Genomic DNA, 25,767 nt, shown 5'->3' on the forward strand with positions numbered 1-25,767 from the left:
TCTGTTGTGTATATATACCACATTTTCTCTATCCAGTCATCTGTCATTGGACACATGGGTTGATTCCATGTTTTAGCTATTGTGAATAATGCTGTAATGAACATAGCATGTGGGATATCTCTTCAACATACTGATTTCTTATCCATGGGATCTATACCCAGTAGTGATATTGCTGGATAGTATGGCAGTTCCATTTTTGATATTTTGAGGAAACGCCATACTGTTTCATAATGGTTGTACTAATTTACATTCCCACCAACAGTGTACGAGGATTTACTTTTCTCCACATCCTTGCTAACACTTACACCTTTCATCTTTTTGATAATAGCTTTTCTAGTAGGTGTAAGGTGATACCTTGTGGTTTTAATTTGCATTTCCCTGAGGATGATGTTGAGCATTTTTTTCATATACCTATTTATTTGCCATCTGTATTTCTTCTTTTGAGAAAAGTCTCTTCAGATCTTTTGTCCATTTTTTAATCAGATTGTTTTTTGCTATTGAGTATATGAATTCTTTATACATTTTGGATATTAACCCCTTACTTAATTTCTTTTTCAGTGAACTCATATTTCAGCTAGCTCATATAGTTGTATGGTTTGCAAATTTATTTTTCCATTCCTCGGTTGCCTCTTCACTCTGTTGATTGTTTTCCTTCGCTGTTTAGAAGCTTTTTAGTTTGATGTAATCTATTCGTCAATTTTTGCTTTTGTTGCCTGTGCTTTTGGGGTCATAACCAAAAAAATCTTTGCCCAGACAAGTGTCAAGAAACTTTTCCCCACATTTTCTTCTATTAGTTTTATAGTTTCAGGTCTTGTGTTTCTGTCTTAAATCTATTTTGAGTTACTTTTTGTATATGAGGTGAGATATGGGTCCAATTTCATTCTTCTGCATGTGGATATCCAGTTTTCATAGCACTATTTATTGAAAAGACTGTTCTTTACTCATTGTATATTCTTGGCATCTTGGTCAAAAATCAGTTGACCATAAATGCATGGACTTATTTTTGGGCTCTTTATTCTTTTCCATTGGTCTATGTGCCTGTTTTTATGCCAGTACCATACTGTATTGATTACTATAGCTTTGTAGTATATTTTGAAATCAGGTAGTGTAATGCCCTCAGCCTTGTTCTTTTTGCTCAAGATTGCTTTGGTTATTTAAGGTCATTTGTAGTTCCATACAAATTTAAGGACTATCTTTTCTATTTCTGTGAAAAATGTCATTGGAATTTTGATAGAGATTGCATTGAATCTGTAGTTTTGGGGAGTAAGGACATTGTAACAATATTGATTCTTCTGATGGATGAACAAAATAATATTTTCATTAATTCATTTCTGCTATTTCTTTCATCAAAGTTTTATAGTTTTCAGTGTACAGGTTTTTTACTTCCTTGGTTAAATTTATTCTGAAGTTTTTTTTTTTTTTGGTAGCTATCATAAATGCGATTGTTTTGATTTCCTTTTCAGCTAGCTCATTATTGATGTATAGAAATGCTACTGATTTTTTTTATATGGATTTCATATCCTGCAACTTTACTCAATTCATTTATTAGTCTTAACAAATTTTTGGTGAGATTTTTAGGATTTTTCTGTATATAAGACCATGTTATCTGCAAAGAGACAATTTAATTTCTTCCTTTTTGATCTGGATGACATTTATTTCTTTCTCCTGCCTAATTGCTCTGGTTAGGAACTTCCAGTACTATGTGAATAGTGTTGAGAATGGGCATCCTTATTTTGTTCTTTTTGTTTTTTTTTCAGAGTTGGGATGTCACTATGTTGCCCAGGCTAGTCTTGTACTCCTGGGCTCAAGCAATGCTCCTGCTTCAGCATCCTGAGTAGCTGGGATTACTGGCACATGCCACCGTGCCTAGCTCCCTTGTCTTAATCTTAGAGGAAAAGCTTTCAATCTTCCACCATTCAGTATAATGTTAGCTATGAATTTGTCTTATATGACTTTTTATTGGGTTGAGGTACATTTTTTCTATACATAATTTCTTGAGAGTTTTTATCATGAAAGAATGTTGAATTTTTAGAATGCCTTTTCTGCATTTATTGGGATGATCACATGGTTTTCATCCTTCTTTTTTTAATGTGATGTGTTACATTTTATTGATTTGCATCCATTGAAGTATCTTTGTACCCCAGGATTAAATCCCTTACAGGGATGTCCAAAGGTGTCCCTGTCATGGGTTCTTAGCTTCTGCTTCTGGCAGGGCTGGTAAAGCCCCTTTCTCATTTCTCTTTTCTGCTTATCACTAGAGACAGAAAGTGAAAACCATGGCTTCAGGCTGCTAAAAACCTGACATGAAACGAAGCAGAAGGGCAACAACAAAATAAGGTGAGTTGGACAGGTTTGCATGGTGAATGATTCTTTAATGCAATGTTGAATTTGGTTTTATAGTATTTTGTTGAGGATTTTTGCATCTATGTTTATGTGGGATGTTGGCCTGTAATTTTATTTTCTTGTACTGTCCTTGTCTGGGTGCTATCAGGGTAATACCAGCCTCAAAAAATGAGTTTGGAAGTAGTCCCTCCTCCTCAATTTTTTTGGAAGAATTTGAGAAGAATTAGCATTAGTTCTTTAAATGTTTGGTAGAATTCAACAGCGAAGCCTGATGGTCCTGGGCTTTTCTTCAATGGGAGATTTTAAATTATTGATTCAATTTCCTTACTTGTTATTGGTCTGTTATTGGTCTGTTCAGATTTTCTATTTCTAGAAATTTATTCATTTCTCTAGGTTATCCAATTTGTTGGTGTATAATTTTTCTTAGTAGTTTCTTATGATCCTTTGTATTTCTGTGGCATCAGTTATATCTCTTATTTTGTTTCTGATTTTATTTGTCTCCTCTCTTTTTCTTAATGTATCTGAATTTATTATTTCAAAAAACCAACTCTTAATTATGTTTCTATTTTCTATTGCTTGTCTACTCTCTATTTCATTTATTTCTGTTCTGATTTTTTTTTTTTTTTTGAGATAGGGTCTCACTCTGTCACCCAGGCTGGAGTGCAGTAGTATGATCATGGCTCACTGCAGCCTCGAATTCCTGGGCTCAACTGATCTTTCAACTTCAGCCTCCCAAGTAGTGGGACCATAAGTGCATGCTACGAAGCCTGGCTGATTTATTTTATTTTGTAGAGACAGGGTGTCCTTATGTTGCCCAGGCTGGTCTCATACTTCGGGCTCAAGCAATCCTGCCTCAGCATCCCAAAGGGTTGGGATACAGGCATGAACCTTACGCTGGCCTGCTCTAATCTTTATTATGTCATTCGTTTTACTAACATTGGGCTTAGTTTGTTTTTCTGTTTCTAGTTCTTTGAGGTGTAACATTAGTTGGTTATTTTGGATCTTTCTTTTTGATGTAGGCTTGATGTGATTTCAGTCTTCTCAAATGTATTAAGACTGATCTGTCTAACATATGATCTATCCTAGAGACTATCCTGGATGTGCTTGAGAAGAATGTGTATTCTGCTGCTGTTGGATGGAATGTTCTATACATGTCTATTAGGTACATTTAGTTTAATATGTAGTTTAAGTCCAATGTTTCCTCATTGATTTCCTGTCTGGATGGTCTGTCCATTGCTGAAAGTGGGGTATTGAATTCCCCTACTATTATTGTATTGCAGTATCTCTCTCTTCAGATCTATTAATAATGTTTTATGCATTTAGGCGCTCTGATGTTGGATGCATATATATTTATAACTGTTATGGCCTCTTGATAAATCGATTCCTTTGTCATTATATAATGACCTTCTTTGTCTTGTTTTACATATTTTGACTTACATCTATTTGATCTGATATAAGCATAGATACCCCTGCTCTTTTTGTTTTCTGTTCCCGTGGAACATCTTTTCCCATCCTTTCACTATCAATCTATATGTGTCCTTAAAGGTGATGTGATTCTCTTGTAGGTAACAAATAGTTGTCTTTTTTTTTTCTTTATCCATTTGTCTACTCCTTGTCTTTAATTGGAGAATTTAATCCATTTATAGTCAAGATAATTATTCATAGGTAAGGACTTACTACTGCCATTTTGTTCATTGTTTTCTGGTTGTTTGGTAGATCCTTTGTTTCTTTTTTTCCTCTTTTGTTGTTTCTTTCTTCCTGTCTTCCTCCTCTGTTATTAGATGATTTTTCTCTACTGGTGTGTTTTGATTCCCTACTTTTTACATTTTGTGCACTTACTATAGGTTTTTATTTTGTGGTTAGCCTTATAAGGCTAACATAAAACATCTTGTAGTTATAACAAACTATTTTAAGCTGGTAACACTTAACTTTGATTGCATAAAATAACTCTACACTTTTACTTTTCTCACACACATTTTATGTTTTTGTTGTCACAATGTACATCTTTTTGTATTGTATATTACTTAACAAATTATTGTAGCTATTACTATTTTTAACAGTTTTGTCTTTTAACCTGTCATAGTAATGATATAAGTGATTTACACACCATCATTACAATATTAGCATATTCTGAATTTGAGTGTGTACATACTTTTACAAGTGAGTTTCATACTTTTCTATGTTTTTATGTTACTAATTAGCATCTTTTTTATTTTGAATAATTCCCTGTAGCATTTCCTGTAGACAGTTCTGGTGGTAATGAACTCCCTCAGCTTTTGCTTATCTGGGACAATCTTTACCTTTCCTTCATTTCTGAAAGACAGATTTGCTGGATAAAATATTCTTGGTTTACTTATTCTTACTTTTTTTTTTCTTCAGCACTTTGAATATATCATCCCACTCTCTCTTGACTTGTAACATTTCTGCTGAGAATTCTGCTGCTAGCCTTAGTGGAACTCCCTTATATATGATTTGTTTCTTTTCTCTTGCTGCTTTCAGAATTCCCCCTTTGTCTTTGATTTTTACAGTTTGGTTATAATGTGTCTTGGTGTAGTCTTATTGAATCTGATCGGAGACCTTTGATCTCCTTATCCCTGGCTATTTCTATCTCCCCCCAGATTTGGAAAGTTTTTTGCTATTATTTCTTTAAGTATTCTTTCTGCTTTTTTCCTGTCTTCTCCTTCTTTTAACACCGGTAACTTGAATATTCACTCTTTGATGCAGTCCCCTCAATCCTGTATGCTTTCTTCATTCCTTTTCATTTTTTTTCTTTTCCTGGCTCTGACTGTATGTTTTCAAATAACTTATTTTTGAGTTCACAGATTGTTTCTTCTGCTTGATCAATTCTGCTGTTGACACTATCACATTCATTTTTTTCATGTCATTCATTGTATTTTTTCAGCTACAGAATTTCTATTTAATTTTAAAAATAATGTTAATCTTTTTGCCAGATTTCTATTTTTGGTCATTTATTGTTTTCCTACTTTCACTGAAGTATTATTCTGTATTTTCTTGAAGTTCACTGAGCTTCCTTAAAACAATTATTTTGAATATTTTGTCATGCAGTTTGTATGTCTCCATTTATTTGAGGCTTGCTACTCGGAAATTGTTGTGTTCTTTTGGTTGTGTTATGTCTTTTTGACTTGTCATGTTTCTTCTTTTCTTATGTTGATATCTGCCTGTTTGGTGGAGCAGTAACCTATTGCAGACTTTAAAGGCTAATTTTGCTATGAAAATACTTTCTTCTGGGGAAAGGGTGTGAGGTGCTTGCTGGGTAGGGTGCAGTGATTCTGACACCAATGAGGAAACAGTTGTGTAGTCGTTGTGCAGCTCTGTCAGCCAAGGTTAGTGTTGACAATTATTGCAGAGATCCTCAACACTCAATGTTGTGGATGTCTGCAGTGGTGATGAAGATTGTTGGAGTCTATGATGGTGATGATTACTAAGGTTCTCCTGATCTATTTTTTTTCCATTTGGCTAAAGGGATTCCTGTTGGCACTGGGTCTGGTTTGCAGGCCCACCTGAAGTGGCAGTGGCACCAGTGTCTTAAGTGTGTTGCCCATGGAGTAGTTACATGGCTGAGGCCTGAAGCATGGCCATATGTGAAGAGACTACAGCTCCGGGATATGGGGCAGCTATGGCACTGGTCCTTAGGGTTCAAGCACTCCTGCTGCCACATTGCCAATAGCATGTAAGGTGTGGAGGCTTGTGAAGTAGCCAGGGAACCAGAATAGGAGCACAGACTGAGACGGAGTTACAGTGGCTCCAAGGTTAGCTTGGAGCCTACCTTTCTGTGGTGGCTGAGCTGAAGTCCAGAGTTTGGGTGTGTGTAGTAAGAGCTTAGCTCCAGGGTCCAAAGTGTGAACTAGCTCATTATGGTGATGGCCGTGGTGTCTAAGATGTGGCTGAGAGGAGTGCAGCCACAGAGATGCCCTCATCTCAGCAGAGATGCATGCTGTCTTCCTATAGATGGAACACAGTGGAACAAAACAAAAAGAATATTCACACATAAAAGATCTTTAATGGGCCTTTGAGCTCTTTCAGGGCTATTCTGGTTGTGGATAGCTATCTATATATTCTGTCTTGTGTCAGGGGGATAAAGGCTGGTATCACCCACTGTGTCATCTGAATTATGTCCTAAGGGAAGCTGTTCAAACTGGGTAGACAAATAATGTGTGTAGTCATAACACTGCTGCCCCTTTTGGACAAAACAAGATAAATAGACTGTCTCCCAGAATACCCTGAAAAACAACATAATAAATTCCCACTTTGCATGACCACACAGCACTAATATTCTGGGACCTCAGTAAGTGTCAACTCTTTTCAAAATTGTGTAGATCCTGGCTATGGTCCTGTCCTACTGTTTTCTTTCAGGAGCAGCCTACTTCTCCCTGGAGAGCTCTCAAGAAATTAGAGCATTCTTATTTATCCCCAATTGCCCTCTCTCTGCCTCCAATGCAGGACCCAAGAGCCACTGGGAAATGAGCACTGTTTGTATTTGTTTGGTTTGGTTTTGGTTTTTACCTTTCAGAAACAAAATCAGACATATTGAGGATGTACCAATGTCCTTCCATCCTAGGTTGCTGACCAGAACTCAACAGTGAGGGAATTTACCTCCTGCTTCATGCATGCAGCTTCAATATAGTAAGTCAAAAGTACATGGAATGAGATTTGATGAGTGTAAATCTCACTGTGCTAAGTTCGAGTGGAGCCACTCAGGGAGGTGCTTGCCATATCTTTAGAGAACAGTTCGATTTGAGTGGTGCTGCTCTTCTGCAGGTACACTGGTCTCTTTGCAGTTCCTAGGAACACTCCTTCCCCTAAGGAGTAAGAGCATGTCTAACTCATTCTATTCTGTCAAGTCTTGGCTTTACTGTTACCTTCCCAGTGAGGTCTTTTCTGACAGCGTAGTATAAAATTGCGTTCTCCCAGCCCTTTAACCTACTGGACTTTTTCTTTTTCCACAGTACTGTTACCCTCTAAAAAGCCATATATGTTCTATATTATATGTTTTCTTTATTACATGTCTCTCTTTCTTCCCTAACCCCTGCTAAGATGTATGTTCCATGACAACATCTCTGTCTTTTCCTTCTTTGTTGTTTTTTACTGATGCACCTCAAGTGGTTAAGACAAACTGGTACGTTATGGTTATCCAAATGTTTATACTGACAAACTATACACCTGTGAAGTCACCACATCGATTAAGATATAGAACATTTACTTTGTCCCAGAAATTTCCCTTAAATGTCTTTCCAGTCAATCCAGAGGCAATCAATACCACATAAATACCAGTGTTTTGATTATTGTAGCTTTATAGGAAATCTTAAAACGAAGTAGTGCAAATCCTCCAACATCATTCTTCCTTTTCATTGTTGTATTGAGTATTCTGTGTCATTCATATTCTTATAGAATCAAATTGTTGATTTCTATAAAGCACTTTTGGATTTTAATTTGGATTGCAGTAAATATATAGATCAATTCGGGGAGAATTGACATCTTAACAATGTCAAGTCTTCTGATCCATGAACATGGTATATATTTTCATTGATTTGGGAAGTCTTTAATATCTCTCAGCAATATTTTGTAGTTTCAACATGAAGTCTTAGACAACCTTTGTCAAATTTATTCATAATTATTTAAAATTTTGGATGCTATTGTAAATTTGTTTTGCTTAATTTTTCAATTGTTTGTTGTAGCTATATAAAAGTACAATTAATTTATGTACACTGACCTAAATTTACTTATTCTAGTATATATGTATATCTATATTTTTGAGACAGTGTTTCACTCTGTTGCTCAGGCTGGAGTGCAGTGGCATGCTCATGGCTCACTGCAGCCTAGGATTCCTGCACTTGTGCGATCCTCCCACCTCTGCCTCCTGACAGCTGGGACTGCAGGCACGCACCACCGCACTGGGCTAAGTTTTAAATTTTTTTGTAGGGACAGGGTCTTGCCATGTTGTCTAGGCTGGTCTTAGACTCCTAAGTTCAAGCAATCCTCCCACCTCAGCCTCCCAAAGTGTTGGGATTACAGGCATGAGCCACTGTGCCTGGCATCTAGTATTTTTGGTAGTTTCCTTAGGATTTTCTATGTACACAATTGTGTCATCTGTGAACAAAGATAATTTTATTTCTTCCTTTCCAATTTTTGCCTTTTTATTTCATTGTTCTTATTGTAATGTTGAACAGAATTGGCAAGAGTGGATATTCTTGCTTTGTTCTGAGCTTGTTAGCTCTTCTCATTTCCTCAAATGTGTGTACCTTACAAGACCTTTCTTACTTTCTATTCATATCTTTAGTTTGGTGCCTTCAGCTATTGCTTTTGATGGCTAATATTCCTATGTCAGACATAATAGAAATTCTACTGCATAATTCTGGAGCTTTAACTAATGCTATTGCATAATGTGGAATTTTAAAACTGAGCTCAAATGTTTATGTATTTATTTTCTGATTTCTCAAATGTAGTTACAGTCTCCTCTATCTATGCCCCCTCATACTTCTTCACATATCCCTGCTTACAGCAGTGAAAATATTGCCTTGTAATTGTCTGTCTGCCTCTCCCACTAGCCCATGTCCTTGAAGGGCTGTGCCTTACTCATCTTTGTATTCTCAGAACTGTGCTTAGTGCCCTTCCCCCAAATGCCCATTGAATGAATATATGAAGAAATGGAAGGCAATGTTTAATAGATAGACATATTTTTACTTTTCTGTTGACATTGGAAATGTGTTCCTTTCCTTTCTGAGGACATCTGCGTGTGTGTGTGTGTGTGTGTGTGTGTGTGTGTGTGTGTGTGTGTGCCTATCTCTGTCCCTGGGGATTATTTCCTTTCATATCTTTTCCTCTTACATTTACATTGGTGCCTATGTTGCAAGTTACTGAGTTGATATGGAAGAAAGAGTTTTGTGTAGTGTAGATTTCTTATAGGTGGTGATAAGGTAAAGGGCCCAAATATACTGTCTACTTGAAATAATAGAAATGGTATTTACCCAAGGCTGCTTCATTTTCCCACTGTTATGGGATGTTATGTGATGCATAAGTTTATTTTACAATAAAATGCACTGAAGAACAGCCTCCAGAATTAGGATATAAATTTGTAATTGGATTCTAAGTGACTGGATAGCTTGTGAAAGAAGAACTCTCTATACATATTCTGTCTTTCATCTAGTATTCACTGCCAAGGTAGTGATGATCCTGGGTTCTGGATGAATTGTTCAGGCAACTTTGCATGAAAATATCTATTCATTTCAAATGACATTCTTTCTACTTTTGTCTTTATGTATTAAAGAACTGAGAACATGCTCTCTTAAAGATTTCAAGTTAAATTATTTCCTATCTTAAACATTATTTTTTCTTCCTTTGGAGAAGGACCTGGTCTTTAGTAATGGAAGTTTCACATTATGCTGTTTTCTTTTCTCAGATTTAAAGGCTAGAGCTGAGAGAATGACTTTAGGAAGGTCAGATTTAGTATGGTCAATTGTACCATATTTCTGTAGGGAGGAATAAATGTTTTCCTCTACTCTTATAGTTCTCAGTTAGGATGGACTCATGTAGCAAAAGACAGATTAACAAGAGAGAAACAAACAAGTATATTAACCTGTATACCTCATATATACATAGGAGATACCCAGAGAAAGGATTCTTCTTAAATCTCAAAGAGTTGGCTTTGAATTCATATTTAAATACCATGTCTGCTGAAACAAAGAAAGGAGGGTTTAGGGAAGGCCAGTTATAGGTAGATGACCAGGAAAAGCAAGACAATAGACAAGAGTAAGGCTTGTTATGCAGATTTAAGTGGATGCCTTCTCCATTGATAAGAGTCTCTATTGATTTAGAATAATACTTCTCTTCCTGGTCCAGAGAGGGAGATGCACTTGCAAATGGAGATTTCCTTCAGAGATGTAAATTTCCCATACAAAAGCATAACTTCTACTCTTATTTTCAGAGCTTCTTCTGTGTCTGCGATTTCTCAAAATAATCAGCTCAAAATAATCCTTATGCCAACAAGGCATATTTTGGAATGGCATATTCTGGTCTCCTATAGTCATATTTTGAGGTGGCATATTCTGGTCTCCTATATTTACATCCCCACTACACCCCCACAAAAATGTATAAAATATTGTCACTATTTAAAACTTTGGGGTCAATCTCATGGTTAAAAAAAAATCTTGCTTAATTTGCATCTCCGTAACTATTAGTGAAGTTGAGCATCTTTTCTACAGTTATTGGACACTGTATTTTATCTTTAAATACTGGTTCATATCACTTATTCTTATTTTTATGGGGTATTTTTTCTTATTAATTGTAGTGTAACCACCCAACAGGTTCTCCTTGCCTACCGCCTAGACTAAGCCGATTTATCAAGATGGAGGAATTGAAATAGAGAAAGAGTTTAATTCATGCAAACTTGGCTGTATAGAGATTATTCAAATCAGTCTCCCTGAAATCTTGAGGATCAGGTTTTTTGAGGATAATTTGATGGTTAGTGGGGCCAGTGAGTTGGGAGTGCTGATTGGTTAGGTCAGATATGAAATCAAAGGGAGTTGAAGCTGTCCTCCTGCACTGAATCAGTTCCTGGGTAGGGGCTACAATACTTCAAGATGATCCACAAGACCACAAGATGAGCCAGTTTATTGATTGGGTGGTGCCAACTGATCCATTAACTGCAGGGTCTGCAAAATATCTCAAGCACTGATCTTAGGTTTTACAATAGTGATGTTGTATCCAGGAGCAATTTGGGGAGGGTCAGAATCTTGCAACCTCTAGCTGCATGACTCCTAATCCATCATTTCTAATCTTGTGGCTAATTTGTTAATCCTACAAAAGCAGTCTAGTCCCCAGGCAGGAAGGTGGTTTGTTTTGGGAAAGGGCTGTTATAGTCTTTGTTTCAAAGTTAAACTATAAACTAAGTTCCTCCCAAAGTTAGTTTGGCCTGTGTCCAGGAATGACCAAGGACAGCTTGGAGGTTAGAAGCAAGATAGAATTTGTTAGGTCAGATATCGTTCACTGTAATAATTTTCTCAGTTATAATTTTGCAACAGCAGATTGCAGTAGAAGCTCTTTGCATATTTTGGGTATTAATCCTTTGTTTGTTATGTAGGTTGCAGGTTTTTTTCTCCCAAACTCTTATTTTTAACTTAGTTCATTAAAGTCTTTTGTCATACATAATTAAACTCAGGGTTTTTTTCATTATATTAATTGATCTTTTCCTTGATGCTATTTTGGTTTTGTACCCTGTTTAGATACTGCCCCATTACAAGGGTGTAAAAGTTTATTCCATGTTTTCTTCAAACTTTTAAAAAAAGTTTTGCTTTAAATATTAGTACTTACTCCATAATTTAGTTTTCTGTGGTGTAAGGTAGGAATAAAAATTTAATGTTTTTGCTTAAATGAATCCTGAACAATCCTCAAACTATTTTTGACTACTCCATTGTGTTTCCCTGCCTCTGACATAAAATGTCACATCTAATATAAACTAAATTCCAGGGTATGTGCTTACACACATGTATTTGTGGGTGTGGTGGAGTGGGTAGGAGAGGAACACAGAGAGACAGAAAGAGACACACAGTACTATTTCTGGATTTTTAATTATTTTCTATTGTTTAATTTGTCTATTTATGAACCTATTGAGGGAGAGCAGAATAAGTCCCCCAAAATATGAAGGATTGTTGAGCTGAAGGCAATTCAGAAGAAGCAAATGCAAGAAAGCTCTCTATCAACCTTCTATTTGCCTCCCATATGTCCAGGATATAGATGTACAAAGACAGAAGGTATCCTGCCCACGTTTCTACCAGGGAGAGCAAAGATCATCCACAAAAGACAGCTTTGAATTCTTATTGACCTAGAACTTGTACCAGAGCTTTACCAACTAGCCTTTATCTGCCATTCATTTGCCTTTCTACAAGTTGTTGCTCTTAGAGATTCAAAATCCTTCTTCTTTCTCATATTGCTTCTCTTGAAATTCACTCGTTTTTGTTGAAGATGCTATATAAGCCATGTAAACCCAAAATAAAATTATAATCCCCTCAAAACTGACTGAGTGGACCCTCCTCTGGGCCAAGGGGACCCAATGACCCCTAAAAATCTAGGTCAGATTGTGATAGGAAGGGGGTTTGGACATGCCTAGTGATCCTTTCCTCCCTTTGGAGTCCAGGCACACAACTGATCAGCATTAACATTAAAATAGAGATCCGAAGACTGATAGAACAGACTCTTTGTAACCATAAGATACCAAATTCCAACCTGGCTCTAGTATAACATCACATGACAGCAGTGGCCTGAAAGAAATATATATATTTTAAATGGCCCTGCAAAGATATCTCTTGCTCTGGGGTAATTTTACACTTTGTAGAGAATCTCTTTCCTTAATTAGGTCTCACCAGAGAGTCTGGTACCTTCGATAAGAGACAGTCACATCTCTTCTCTTTGAAGTGGGCTACAGGCTACCTGGAGGTTTCATATACGTGGCAAAAGCCCTCCTCCCACAACCCCCAACTCCTTACCTTAGCTTAAGCTGATTTCAACTCTTTAGGCAGAGCTTAACTCTTTCAACCAATTGCCAATCAGAAAATCTTTAAATTCACCTATGACCCATAAGCCCCACCACCGCACTTTTGAGTTGTCCCAACTTTCCTGATGAAACCAATGTGTATGTCACATATATTGATTGATGTCCTATGCTACCCTAAAACATAAAACCAAGCTGTAACCCAACTGCCTTGGGCATATGTTCTCAGGACCTCCTGAGGCTGTCATGGGTCATGATTCTTAACCGTGGCAAAATAAACTTCTAAACTGATTGAGACCTGTCTCAGATACTGTTTGGTTTACAGCTGAAATTTAAAGCCACCTTTTTGAGAACTACTCAGTCCCATGTCTCTCATGTATATATGAAATATACATATTAATAAACCTTTGCTTGTTTTTCTCTTGTGAATCTGTCCTTTGTTACAGAAGTTCTTTCCCACTATAAACCCATGGGGGTTATTATTTCCTTTCATTAATCTATACTATATTACTTCAATACTAATAGCCTTACGGTATATTTTAAATCTTATAAGAAAGTTTTTGTTCATTTGTTTCAAAAACCTATTGTCTCTCTATATACACTTATATGTATAGTATATATGTATATATATTCTGTTGGAATTTGTGTTAAGATTAATTAAATTTATAGATGGTTTGGGGGACAATGGACAACTTTAAAAAATGGCTTTCTTTCTTATTTTTTTCCAATCTTCTATTATGTTCCTCCATCAATTTTTATAGGTCTTAAGAATTTCTTGTTAGATATTTCACTAGGTTTTTCTGTTCATTTATTGGTTATTAGTTTGAATAGTATCCTTTTTTCATGACTTTTTAAAATAGATTATTGCTAATATATAAATATCCCTCTAAAATTGATTATTGCTTATATATTTATTATTTATATATTATTATTTATGAAATATGATATAAAATATTAATATATAAAATTAATTATTGCTAACATATAAATATATTATTGCTTATATATTTATTATTTATATATTATTATTTATGAAATATGATATAAAATATTAATATATAAAATTAATTATTGCTAACATATAAATATATTATTGCTTATATATTTATGTATTCATATTTATCTTATATGTATTTAAATATAAGCAATAATCAATTTTAGAAGGATATTTTTGGTTTTTTATATTCTGCAAATTTACTGCTCTTTTATTAATTCTAATAGTTTTCAGATGATTCTGTTGGATTATACAATATTATTTTGTACAAATAATGACAATTTGCTCTCATGCTTCTTTTGTCATCTTAATGCATTCAATGAGAATGTCAGTAATAAAGCCTAGCCACCTGCACCCTTGTTTTCTGAATTTAATAAGAATTATTTTAACAAAAACTTTAAGTATATTTGTTCTATGTTTCTGGTAGATATATTTTACTTTAAGAAAGTTTTATTCCTGTTCATAATGTGTTTTTTTTTAAATTCAGAGAGATTTAAAATTTCATCAAATATTTTTTAGAGTAATTTGAGATGACCACAATTTTTTGCACATAATCTGTTAATCTTGTGAATTACATCTACTAAGATTCTAATAATCCTCACAATTCTGAAATAAAGTCTGTTTTTTCATACTGCATATTTAATAACTATAGTGCTGACTCCATTTTCCAATATTTCACATAGAAATGTTTATAGTTATTCTCATATGGATTTATATGCCATAGGGAAAGGGCATACAAGCTCCAACCAGACTATTTAAGGTGACCACCCAGGACAGGCACAAATTCTGTGTGCATCATAGCCTGTAACTTGTGTGATAACATTGAGGTTGACACATTCTTACACTAATGACAGTAAATAAAGAAGAAATCAGGTGGCATTCATGAGACTGGGTATCAGGGGAACCCGCCCCCAATATTTCAACGTAGGTTCTTTCTATTTTCCATAAGTGTTGGCCGGCTCAGAAGTAAAGAGAAAGAGTACAAAGACAGGAATTTTACAGCTGGGCCGCCGGAGGTGACATCACATATCGGTAGGACCATGATGCCTGCCTGAGGCTCAAACCAGCAAGTTTTTAATTAAGGGTTTCAAAAGGGGAGGGGGTGTAAGAACAGGGAGGAGATCACATGCTTCAAAGGGCAAAAAGGAGAACTACTGATAAGGGTCTATGTTCAGCTATGCAAGTATTGTCTTGATAAACATCTTAAACAACAGAAAACAGGGTTGAAGAGCAGAGAACCAGTCTGACCACAATTTTCCCACCCCAGTAAGCCTGAGGGTACTGCGGGATACCAGGGCATGTCTCAGTCCTTATCTGTTCTTTTTCAAGGTGCACTGATTTCATGTTGTTCAAACACACGTTTTACAATCAATTTATACAGCTAACACAATTATAACAGTGGTCCTGAGGTGACGTACATGCTCAGTTCATGAAGGTAACAGGATTAAGAGATTAAAGGAAGACAGGCGTAAGAAATTATGAAAGTATTATTTGGGAATTGATAAATGTCCATATTAAAATGAAATCTTCACAATTTATGTTCCTCTGCTGCGGCTCCAGCTGGTCCCTCCATTCAGGGTCGCTGGCTTCCCACAACAGCTCTCCCTTTCTTTTTATACAAATGTGCCATGGCAATGAAGCCTTGTTCATTCTCTCGATTTTGACTGAGAGGATTCTTTGACTGGTCCGGCACACTAAAAACAAGCCGATTAAACACAGAAACATGATTCCAGAATTTACTGCAGTGGAGCACCCAATAGACTTAATCCAAGTCGTGGGGTTTAGTCTAGAAAGACTTTCTGCCAACTGATCTAATGCCTTATCTCCAGGCACAATGGATAAATGAGGTAGAGAGGCTTCAAAAATATCGGGGGAACCCACCCCCAATATTTCAACATAGGTTCTTTCTATTTTCCATAAGTGTTGGCCAGCTGAGGAATAAAGAGAAAGAGTACAAAGAGAGGAATTTTACAGCTGGGCCGCTGGGGGTGACATCTCATATTGGTAGGACCATGATGCCCACCTGAACCTCAAACCAGCAAGTTTTTTATCAAGGGTTTTAAAAGGGGAGGGGGTGTAAGAACAGGGAGGAGATCACATGCTTCAAAGGGCAAAAAGGAGAACTACTGATAAGGGTCTATGTTCAGCTATGCAAGTATTGTCTTGATAAACATCTTAACAGAAAACAGGGTTTGAGAGCAGAGAACTGGTCTGACCACAAATTTACCAGGACTGGGTTTTTTCCCACCCCAGTAAGCCTGAGGGTACTGCGGGATACCAGGGCATGTCTCAGTTCTTATCTGTTCTTTTTCAAGGTGCACTGATTTCATGTTGTTCAAACACACATGTTTTACAATCAATTTGTACAGTTAACACAATTATCACAGTGGTCCTGAAGTGATGTACATGCTCAGCTTATGAAGGTGACAGGATTAAGAGATTAAAGGAAGACAGGTGTAAGAAATTATAAAAGTATTATTTGGGAATTGATAAATGTCCATATTAAAATGAAATCTTCACAATTTATGTTCCTCTGATGGGGCATCAGCCGGTCCCTCTGTTCGGGGTCCCTGACTTCCCGCAACAACTGGGGCTAATCAGAAGTCAACGTGGCAGATTAGTATCCAAGATGAAATCAACTTTATCTACACAGATAGATTAGCAGAATGAGTTGAGATGTTTCCTATTTATGCTCTGAAAGGATGTGAATATCATACAATTGTTCTGTTTCTCAAACAATTTATAAAACTCACCCCAAACTTAGTGGCCTAAATGCCTTCATATTAGGATTAGATCTGTGGCTGCTTTTTCATTTTTCACCACAGTTACTTATCTATGCAGGTTTCTGTTATAATAGCACAAAACAAACTAAGACCTTCTTGAGTTAATTTTAGTAATTATCTTTTCCTTAAAAATTATTCATTTCATTTAAATTTTCAAATTTATTTTTATAAAATTTTGCATAGCATTTTCTTATAATTCTAACATCTTCCTATATATCTCTATTTGCTATTACATTCTGTTTTTAATTTTTTATATTTCAATGTATGTCTTTTCTCTTTTTTGTCATTGGAAGTGCCAAAGGTTTATCTATTTCATTTGTTTTCTGAAAGAAGTAGCTTTTGATTTTCTTGATCTTGTCTACTCTTCTGTGTGTTCTAGTCCATTAATTTTTTCCTACGTTATGCTTCTTTTTTCCTTCTTTCTCCTTCTATTGATATTTATTTTGTTGTTCTCTTTCTGGCTCATTAGTTTCATGCTTAACTGATTTATTTTATAATATATAGGAGTTCAGAAAAATATGTATTCATTTTTGTGGTGTGCACAGTGACTTTTTATCTCGTATATGTCTGTTAATTGTGTTTTTCAAATGCTCTTCAGTCTGCATAGTTTGCCAACCTCTGAGAGAGATAGATTTAGTTCTCCAACTATTATTGCTATAATTTGAATGCGTTCCCCAAAAAGCATGTGTCGGAACTTAGGCCCCAATGCAACAGTGTGGGAGGTGGGACCTAAGAGGAGGTGTTTAGGTCATGAGGGCTCCATCATTATGAGTAGATTAATGCTGATACTAAAAGCGCTTGGGGCTGTGTGAGTTCCATCTCTCTCTTTTGTTTTTTTTCCTTTTATTTTAGGTTCAAAGGGTATGTATGCAAGTTTGTTGCATGGGTAAATTGTGTGTCACAGGGGTCTGGTTTACAGGTAATTTTGTTACCCAGGTAATCAGCATATTACCTGATAGGTAGTATTTTGATCCTCACCCTTCTCCCTCAAGTAGGCCCCAGTGTCTGTTGTTTCCTTCTTGTGTCCATGTGTACTCAATGTTTAACTGCCACTTATAAGTGAGAACATGCAGTATTTGGTCTTCTCTTCCTTCATTAATTCACCAAAGATATTGGCCTCCAGCTCCGTCCATGTTGCTGCAGATGACAGGATCTTGTTCTTTTTTATGGCTGTGTAGTATTCCCTGGTGTATATGTACCACATTTTCCTTATCCTGTCCACTGTTGATGGACATCAAGGTTGATTCCCTGTCATTGCTATTGTGAATAGTGCTGTAATGAAGATATGCATGCATGTATCTTTATAGTGGAATGATTTATATTCCTTTGGGTATTTTCCCAGTAATGGGGTTGCTGAGTTGAATGGTAGTTCTACTTTAAGTTCTTTTAGAAATCTCCAGACTACTTTCCTCAGTGGCTGAACTAATTTACATTCCCAACAGCAGTGTACAAATGTTCCCTTTTCTCCACAACTTCACCAGTGTCTGTTATTTTGACTTTTAAAATCATAGCCATTCTGACAGGTAGAAGATAGTATATTGCATTGTGGTTTTAATTTTAATTTCCCTAATGATTAGTGAAATTGAGAAATCTCTTGCTCTCTTACATGCACTTTCTTCCCCTTCCACCATGGGATGATGCAGCAAGAAGGCCCTTGCTAGATGTGGCCCTTGATCTTGGATTTCCCGTCCTCCAGAACCATGAGTCAAATAAATTTCTGTTTATTATAAATTACCCAGTCTTAGGTGTTCTGTTATAACAGCACAAAACAGACTAAGACAATTATTGTAATTTTGCTATGTATTTTTTGTTTTCCAAGTATTTATGTAGACATTTTAGTGAAAAGATGGCAAAGGTTGTGATAGAATCTATTATTCAGATGCTATTACAACTCTATTGGTGAGGTATTTCTTAATAAATCCACAAACATAGCTATTTTATCTAGAAGTGATTTTATAAAATCATGGCAATCTTTAGATTTAATAAATCACAATAATGTCATATTCATAATGCTACCTATACTTTGGCATTTCATCTTGTGAATACGATAATGCGTGTTTTTTGTTTTTCATCTCCAACTAGATTGCATCATCTTCAAGAAACCAAATTTTTAATTTGTTAAAAACTTTTCTGGTTTAAAGACGCAAAGCACTATGCTTCCAAAATTGTCTATTTTTCTCTTTACTCTCTCTTAAAACAAGTCTCTAATGAGCTGATGAAAGGTAATTTACTTTTCCCTCCCTTCCTTTCTTTTCCTTTCTTCTTTTAATTATGAGGGCTTAATTAATAGCATGAGAGTTTTATTTAGGTAAACACATCTTGTTAATTATCGTTACTTGGGTGCTATATTTTCACTTTTCATTTTGCTAATATTTATATTGTATTGTCTTCCACTTAAGAATTCATGATGAAGTCATATTAGCTCAAATAAAGTATATGCTCTCATTATTATTTATAGAAAATGAGGAAATAGAATCTGCCACAGCATGTATTATAAGCATTTTCCTAATTAACATTTAGTAACTATTATATTGAAATTACTGTATGACAGACACTCCTGTTTTTGTGACAATTCTTGTATAAATATAATTACGTATTACTCAAACTAAGGTAAATTTATATGCTTGTGGGAATAAAAGGAATAATCACTATGAGATAGAAACTTAAATAGGATTTAAACCTGAATCTCCTGTCCCAATGTTACCATTTTCATCACATTGTCTCCTATGGGAGAATCTACAATCAGTGTAGAACTCAATTTTTTTTTTTGTTTTTGTTTTTGTTTTGAGATGGAGTCTCACTCTGTTACCCAGGCTGGAGTGCACTGGCACTATCTCCACTCACTGCAACCTCTGCCTCTTGGGTTCAAGCAATTCTCCTGCCTCAGCCTCTCGAGTAGCTGGGATTATGGACACCTGCCACCACGCCTGGCTAATTTTTGTATTTATGTAGAGATGTGGTTTTGCCGTGTTGCCAGGCTGGTCTCGAACTCCTGACCTCAAGTGATCCGCCTGCCTTGGCCTCCCAAAGTGTTGGGATTACAGGCGTGAGCCACTGCACCTAGCCAGAACTCAACTTTGAAAGGGCAAAAGCTGGTAAAATTTTAATATTTATTAAAGGCAAAGAAGATAAAGTGAAAGATGCAAAAAGAGATACAGAATTCTAAATACCAACAAATCGCAGCAAAATACAGGTTTTAAAAAGCTGGTAGAAGCAATAAACATTACAAAATTAAATACCTGACACTTGCTATAGTATTTTCCCTTACATTTTTGGCTGTAAATTCTTTACTATCTCTTCCTATGACAATTTTGTAATATTTTCTATAGCAAGAATAGAAAGACAATTTAGTTTTTTTTTTCTCATGGTTGATCAAAATGTATTATTGTTATTACTGATGGTTTAGAAAAGTTTCTTTCAGCTTCACAACTCATTATTGCCAAGTCACCTCTCTAGAAGCTATAACAGATGTGCTTTTTCTTTGTGGTACAGCTTTGTGCCCCACACTGTAAACCCTAGGATTTCTTTGATTGGTTTAAGGAAGTTGGCTGTGCATGAGATCGGGGAGCCTTTCAAAGTGGGGGTATGAGCATCAGAGGACGTTGTCTGAATCCAGCACAGACAGTTACTGGATGTTCTTTACGCTTGGTTATTTATCTGTGTCAGGTAAGATTGGATTCCCAAGGGCTTCCAAGCCAGTTTTTTAAAAAATTAAATAAACTTTTTATTGTAGAATAGTTTGTTTACAGTTTCAAGCCACTTTTTATGTGTTATTTAATTCCTTTAATATTGTAAGAGAAGAATTTTGTCACTTAAAGGTTTATGAGAATCTCACCTAAAGCGACAGCACATGTAGGCTGTGGTTCCATGCTACAGGGACATCTGTGTTAACAGCATTTACACAACAAACATTACTGGGGGGCAGTAGCAATGGTTATAAGATCATTATGTAACTAAAAGCAAGCATCTTTAAAAACAATTCCTCTTTTTTTTTGTCAGTCCACTATACTTGGATCTTTTTTTTTATGAGTTTAACCAATTTCCTTGACAACTCATTTTTCTGTCTAGACTTTAAAGTGCCTAATGAAGTCTTCATAGGACAACTAACGCCATTTGTCTTAGACTGACTGTCTTTGGTCACAGCAGAGCACTGAGGGGCTGAGCTGACCTCTTGAAGATGGATTCCATTAAGTGACCCCTAAGCATGAGAAGATGCCTTTGCAACTGGCCATGGCACATCTATCATTTAATGCAATAACATTCTCTTGACAGATCTACCATAGCTAATGGGAGAAGGAAAATTAGTATGAAATTAGGAAAATATATTGTTAAAATAAATCATCACCTACAGGGAATGGTAGTTATCTGTTATCTCTGTTACCTAAAATGATATTAAATATTAACAGAATAAGGAGTGAGAAGGGAGAAAAAACAGAGAAGTTGTCAGAGCCATTTGTTACAACTTTTAAATTTTTTCTATCATAAAGAAAATTATTGGCTGGGCGCAGTGGCTCACACCTGTAATCCCAGCACTTTGGGAGGCCAAGGCGGGTGGATTACAAGGTTAGGTGTTTGAGACCAGACTAGCCAACATAGTGAAACCCCGTTTCTACTAAAAATGCAAAAAATTAGCCAGGCATAGTGGTGGGTGCCTGTAACCCCAGCTACTCGGGAGGCTGAGGCAGGAGAATCACTTGAACCTGGGAGGTAGAGGTTGCAGTGAGCAGAGATTGTGCCATTGTACTTCAGCCCGGGTGACAGTGCGAGACTCCATCTCAAAAAAAAAAAAAAAAAAAATTATCACACTAAGATGTCATTGCTGGCCAGGCGCGGTGGCTCCAGCCTGTAATCCCAGCACTTTGGGAGGCCAAGACGGGCGGATCACGAGGTCAGGAGATCGAGACCATCCTGCCTAACACGGTGAAACCCCATCTCTACTAAAAAAATACAAAAAACTAGCCGGGCGTGGTGGCGGGCGCCTGTAGTCCCAGCTACTCGGGAGGCTGAGGCAGGAAAATGGCGTGAACCCGGGAGGCGGAGCTTGCAGTGAGCTGAGATCGTGCCACTGCACTCCAGCCTGGGCAACAGAGCGAGCTGTCAGCAATATAGCATAGTGGAATGAGCAAAGACTGGAGAAAGAATTCGATTCAAAACCTCGTTCTGGGGCAACTCGCTGTATGATATTGAGCAAGGCATTGCAACTGTTAGAAGTCTTAGTTTTCTTATCCGTGAAGTGGGGATAATTGCAAACTTGTGGGATTGTTGCTGTTAGCATGGAAAATGTGTGCAAAGAGCCTAGTGTGTTATCTGGCATATTGTACTCATGTAACAATGTTAGTTATGTTATTATTCATAACTTGGAGGGCTGCTTCCTTGTTAAAAAATAAACAAGGCCGGGCATGGTGGCTCACACCTGTAATCCCAGCACTTTGGGAGGCCGAGGCGGGTGGATCACCTGAGGTCAGGAGTTCAAGACCAGCCTGGCCAACATGGAGAAACCCTGTCTCTATTAAAAATACAAAAAAATTAGCTGGGCGTGGTGGCGGGTGCCTGTAATCCCAGCTACTTTGGGAGGCTGAGGCAGGAGGCGGAGGTGGCAGTGAGCTGAGATTGCACCATTGCACTCCAGCCTGGATCACTAGAGCAAAACTCCATCTCAAAAAATAAATAAATAAATAAATAAAATTAAAAATAAATAAATAAATAACAGGGACCTAGCAGTACCTTATTGTAGCTGTATGGACAAACAGAGCCAAGCAATCCACTGGTTTATCTGAAAGAATGCGAGGCCTATGGAGCTGAGAAGACAAAGATATAATAAAAATTTTTGTATGGTGCATCTATTTATATATAACATAGTGTGAGGGTTAGTTTTATGTATCAACTTGGCTAGGCCACAGCATCCAGATATTTGGTTAAACACCAGTCTGGTTGTTGCCGTGAATATAGTTTTTGGAAGAGATTAACATGAAATTGTTGGAATTTTGAGTAAAGCCGATTACCCTCTGCGTTAGTCTATTCTCACACTGCTATAAAGAAATACCTGAGATTGGTAATTTATAAAGAAAAAAGATTTAATTGCCTATGGTTCCACAGGCTTTACAAGAAGCATGGCAGCATCTGCTTCTGGGGAGGACTCAGGGAGCTTTTACTCATGGTGGAAGGCAAAGTGGGAACAGGTGTCTTACATGGCAGGAGCAGGACCACAGGCAAGAGAGGGAGAGGTGCTGCACACTTTTAACAACCAGATCTCCTGAGAACTTACTCACTATATAGCACCAAGGGGGGATGATAACTCTGCCCGCATGATCCAACCACCTGCCACCAGGCCACACCTCCCACACTGGGAAATTGCAATTCGACATGAGATTTAGGGGGGACACAGATCCAAACCGTATCACTCTCCATAATGTGGGTGGGCCTCATTCAATTAGTTGAAGACTGGCCTCCCCAAAGAAGAGGGGATTTTGTCTTTGTATTCAAGCTGCAACATCGACTCTCCCCTGAGCTCCCCGAGTCTGCGGCCTGCTGGCTGCAACACCGACTCTGCCCTGAGCTCCCCGAGTCTGCGGCCTGCTGGCTGCAACACCGACTCTGCCCTGAGCTCCCCGAGTCTGCGGCCTGCTGGCTGCAACACCGACTCTGCCCTGAGCTCCCCGAGTCTGCGGCCTGCTGGCTGCAACACCGACTCTGCCCTGAGCTCCCCGAGTCTGCGGCCTGCTGGCTGCAACACCGACTCTGCCCTGAGCTCCCAGAGTCTGCGGCCTGCTGGCTACATCAACTCTGCCCTGAGCTCCCTGAGTCTGCGGCCTGCTGGCTGCAACACCGACTCTGCCCTGAACTCCCCGAGTCTGCGGCCTGCTGGCTGCAACATCGACTCTGCCCTGAGCTCCCTGAGTCTGCAGCCTGCTGGCCTTGCCCTGCAGATTTGGAACGTGCCAGCCCTACAATGCATGTGCCAAGTTCTTAAAATAAATACTTCCGTCTCTCTCTCACGGTGCCCCCCATCCTATTTGTTCTGTTTCTCTGGAGAACTTTGATTAATAAGATTGATGAATATTAACATTATTGGTAAATCTAAATATTGATTGGTGGTGACCCTTCAAATTTATGTAGAGGCATCAAGTTTGGATGGACCCGTGCCTCCTTTTAGCTTATTTATCTTCTTTTACCTTCATTTTTATCTTCAGGTTTTTAGGGGGTAATACTTAAGACCTTTGCTCAGTATTTGCCCTTATGGATGATCAATAAAAGTAAAAAAAAAAAAAAAAAAAGGAAATATTGGGTAATTTGTAACTATTTATAAAATGTATGTGTATATATCATTTAATACTTACACTAATCTTTGGGATAATTAAATGCTTCCCTGTTTTAGAAATGAAAGAGTAACAATAACAAAAACACAGATAATTTATTGAGCCCATTCTGGGCTAAGCATGTCACAGAATTTGTCATAGTCTGTTTTGTGCTGCTTTAACAAGATACCACAGATTAGGTAATTTATATAGAACAGAAATTTATTTTCTCACATCCTGGAGGCTGGGAAATCCAAGATGAAGGCACTGAAAGTTAAGGCTTGGTCTCTTTGCTTTCAGCATGGCACCTTGAGCACTGTTTCCTCAGGAGTGGAGGCACGTTGTGTCTTCACAAGGCAGAAGAGCAGGAGAGAGTGAACCCATTCCCATAGCCCTTTCTATAATGGCATTCACTCATGCATAAGGATGGAGCCCTCATGACCTAAATATCTCCCATTAAACTCCACTGCCCAATACTGTTGCACTGGAGATTAAGCTTCCAACTCATTAATTTTAAGGGGACAGAAACATTCAAACCATAGCAGAGATTATCTCATGTAAGTCTCACAGCAACCCATGGCACAGGGACTTTTATTTCCGCCAGTTTAAGATGAGCGTACTGAAAAATGCATTTAAAAAAGGGCTGGGCTAGAACTTGAACTTAGATCAATTGGTTCCAAAGAAGTCTGTGCTTTTTCCTCCCATAAGGAGGTGTCTTTTTCACTTTTTTTCACTCCAGGTAGACAAGACAAAACACGTCTCTGAGCCTTTTTGTGCCACAGATCTCAGTGCAAGTGTCATATTTCTGGAACCCGACTAAAAGTCAGGTGCTCAATTAGGACAGAGATCAAATGACTCTTGGCTGCAAAACCAGTGCCTTGCTCCTCCTGAGTTAAAGAGTCTCATTTATGGTTATTAATATTGAAAGGGATAAAATGTATCTTTATATCTGCCATCAATTTTCCCCTGCCTTCATGGTAGAACTACAGGAGAACTCTGGGGAAAATTCAAGGCAACTGTGAAGGACAGAAGGCAGAGCATTCAAGAACTTAGGAGCTGTAGGACTCTTAGAGAGCTTCTTATCCTTCTCCTTCATTTGACAGATGAAGAAACTGAGGTAGGGAATTAGATTGCCTGCTGAAAGTATGTTAGACTGGAGCATCTAAAATTTAATGAACAAATAAAATCGATTTAATCTTGTTCAAGTGCAGATTCTGATTCTGCAGGACTGAAATGGGGCCCAGAAATCTGCGTTTCTATGAAGCTCTCCAGGTGAAGCTACTGCTGCTGGTCCAGTGGCTGCCCAGAGTGGGGAGGGAGAGTGAAGCATTATGACAGGTAGGAAAGTAGAAGGGGAGGGAGGGAACAAGGTGCTATGGTTTGAATGTATCCCCCAAGTTCATGTGTTGGAAACTTAATCCTCAATGCAGCACTGTTGAGAGGTGGGACCTTTAAAAGATGATTAGGGCACAAAGGCTCTGCTCTCATGAATGGATTGAAGCCATTATCATGACAGTGGGTTTGTTATGAAAGTGAGTTTGGCCCTCCTTTGCACTCTCTCACCTTCTGCCATATTATGTGATGCCTTCTGCCATATCATGATGCATCAAGAAGGCCCTCATCAGATGTAGTCACTTGATCTTGGACTTCCCAGCCTTCAGAATCATGAGCCAAATAAATTTCTATTTATTATGAATTACTCAGTCTGTGGTATTAGGTTATAGCAGCATAAAATGGACTAAGACAGAAAAACAGTAGTGTGAAGTGGGGCTGTTGCTATAACAAATAGTTGAAAATATAGAAATAGCTTTGGAACTGGGGAATGGGTAGAGGCTAGAAGAATTAGGA

The 25,767-nt window shown here is 37.5% G+C and overlaps 1 long non-coding RNA gene across 2 annotated transcripts in view; it reads left to right on the forward strand.

The window, feature by feature from the left end:
• LOC139355832 (uncharacterized) overlaps positions 1–25,767 on the forward strand; it is a 70,916-nt gene that overhangs the window by 24,721 nt on the left and 20,428 nt on the right. For both annotated transcript variants that reach the window (XR_011606970.1, XR_011606971.1), the window contains 2 exons: positions 2,259–2,337; positions 6,923–6,987. This is a non-coding gene — a long non-coding RNA (uncharacterized lncRNA). The remainder of the gene's footprint in view (positions 1–2,258; positions 2,338–6,922; positions 6,988–25,767) is intronic.

Source organism: Macaca nemestrina, chromosome 8, assembly GCF_043159975.1.
Source record: "Macaca nemestrina isolate mMacNem1 chromosome 8, mMacNem.hap1, whole genome shotgun sequence".
Classification (NCBI taxonomy): Eukaryota; Metazoa; Chordata; class Mammalia; order Primates; family Cercopithecidae; genus Macaca; species Macaca nemestrina.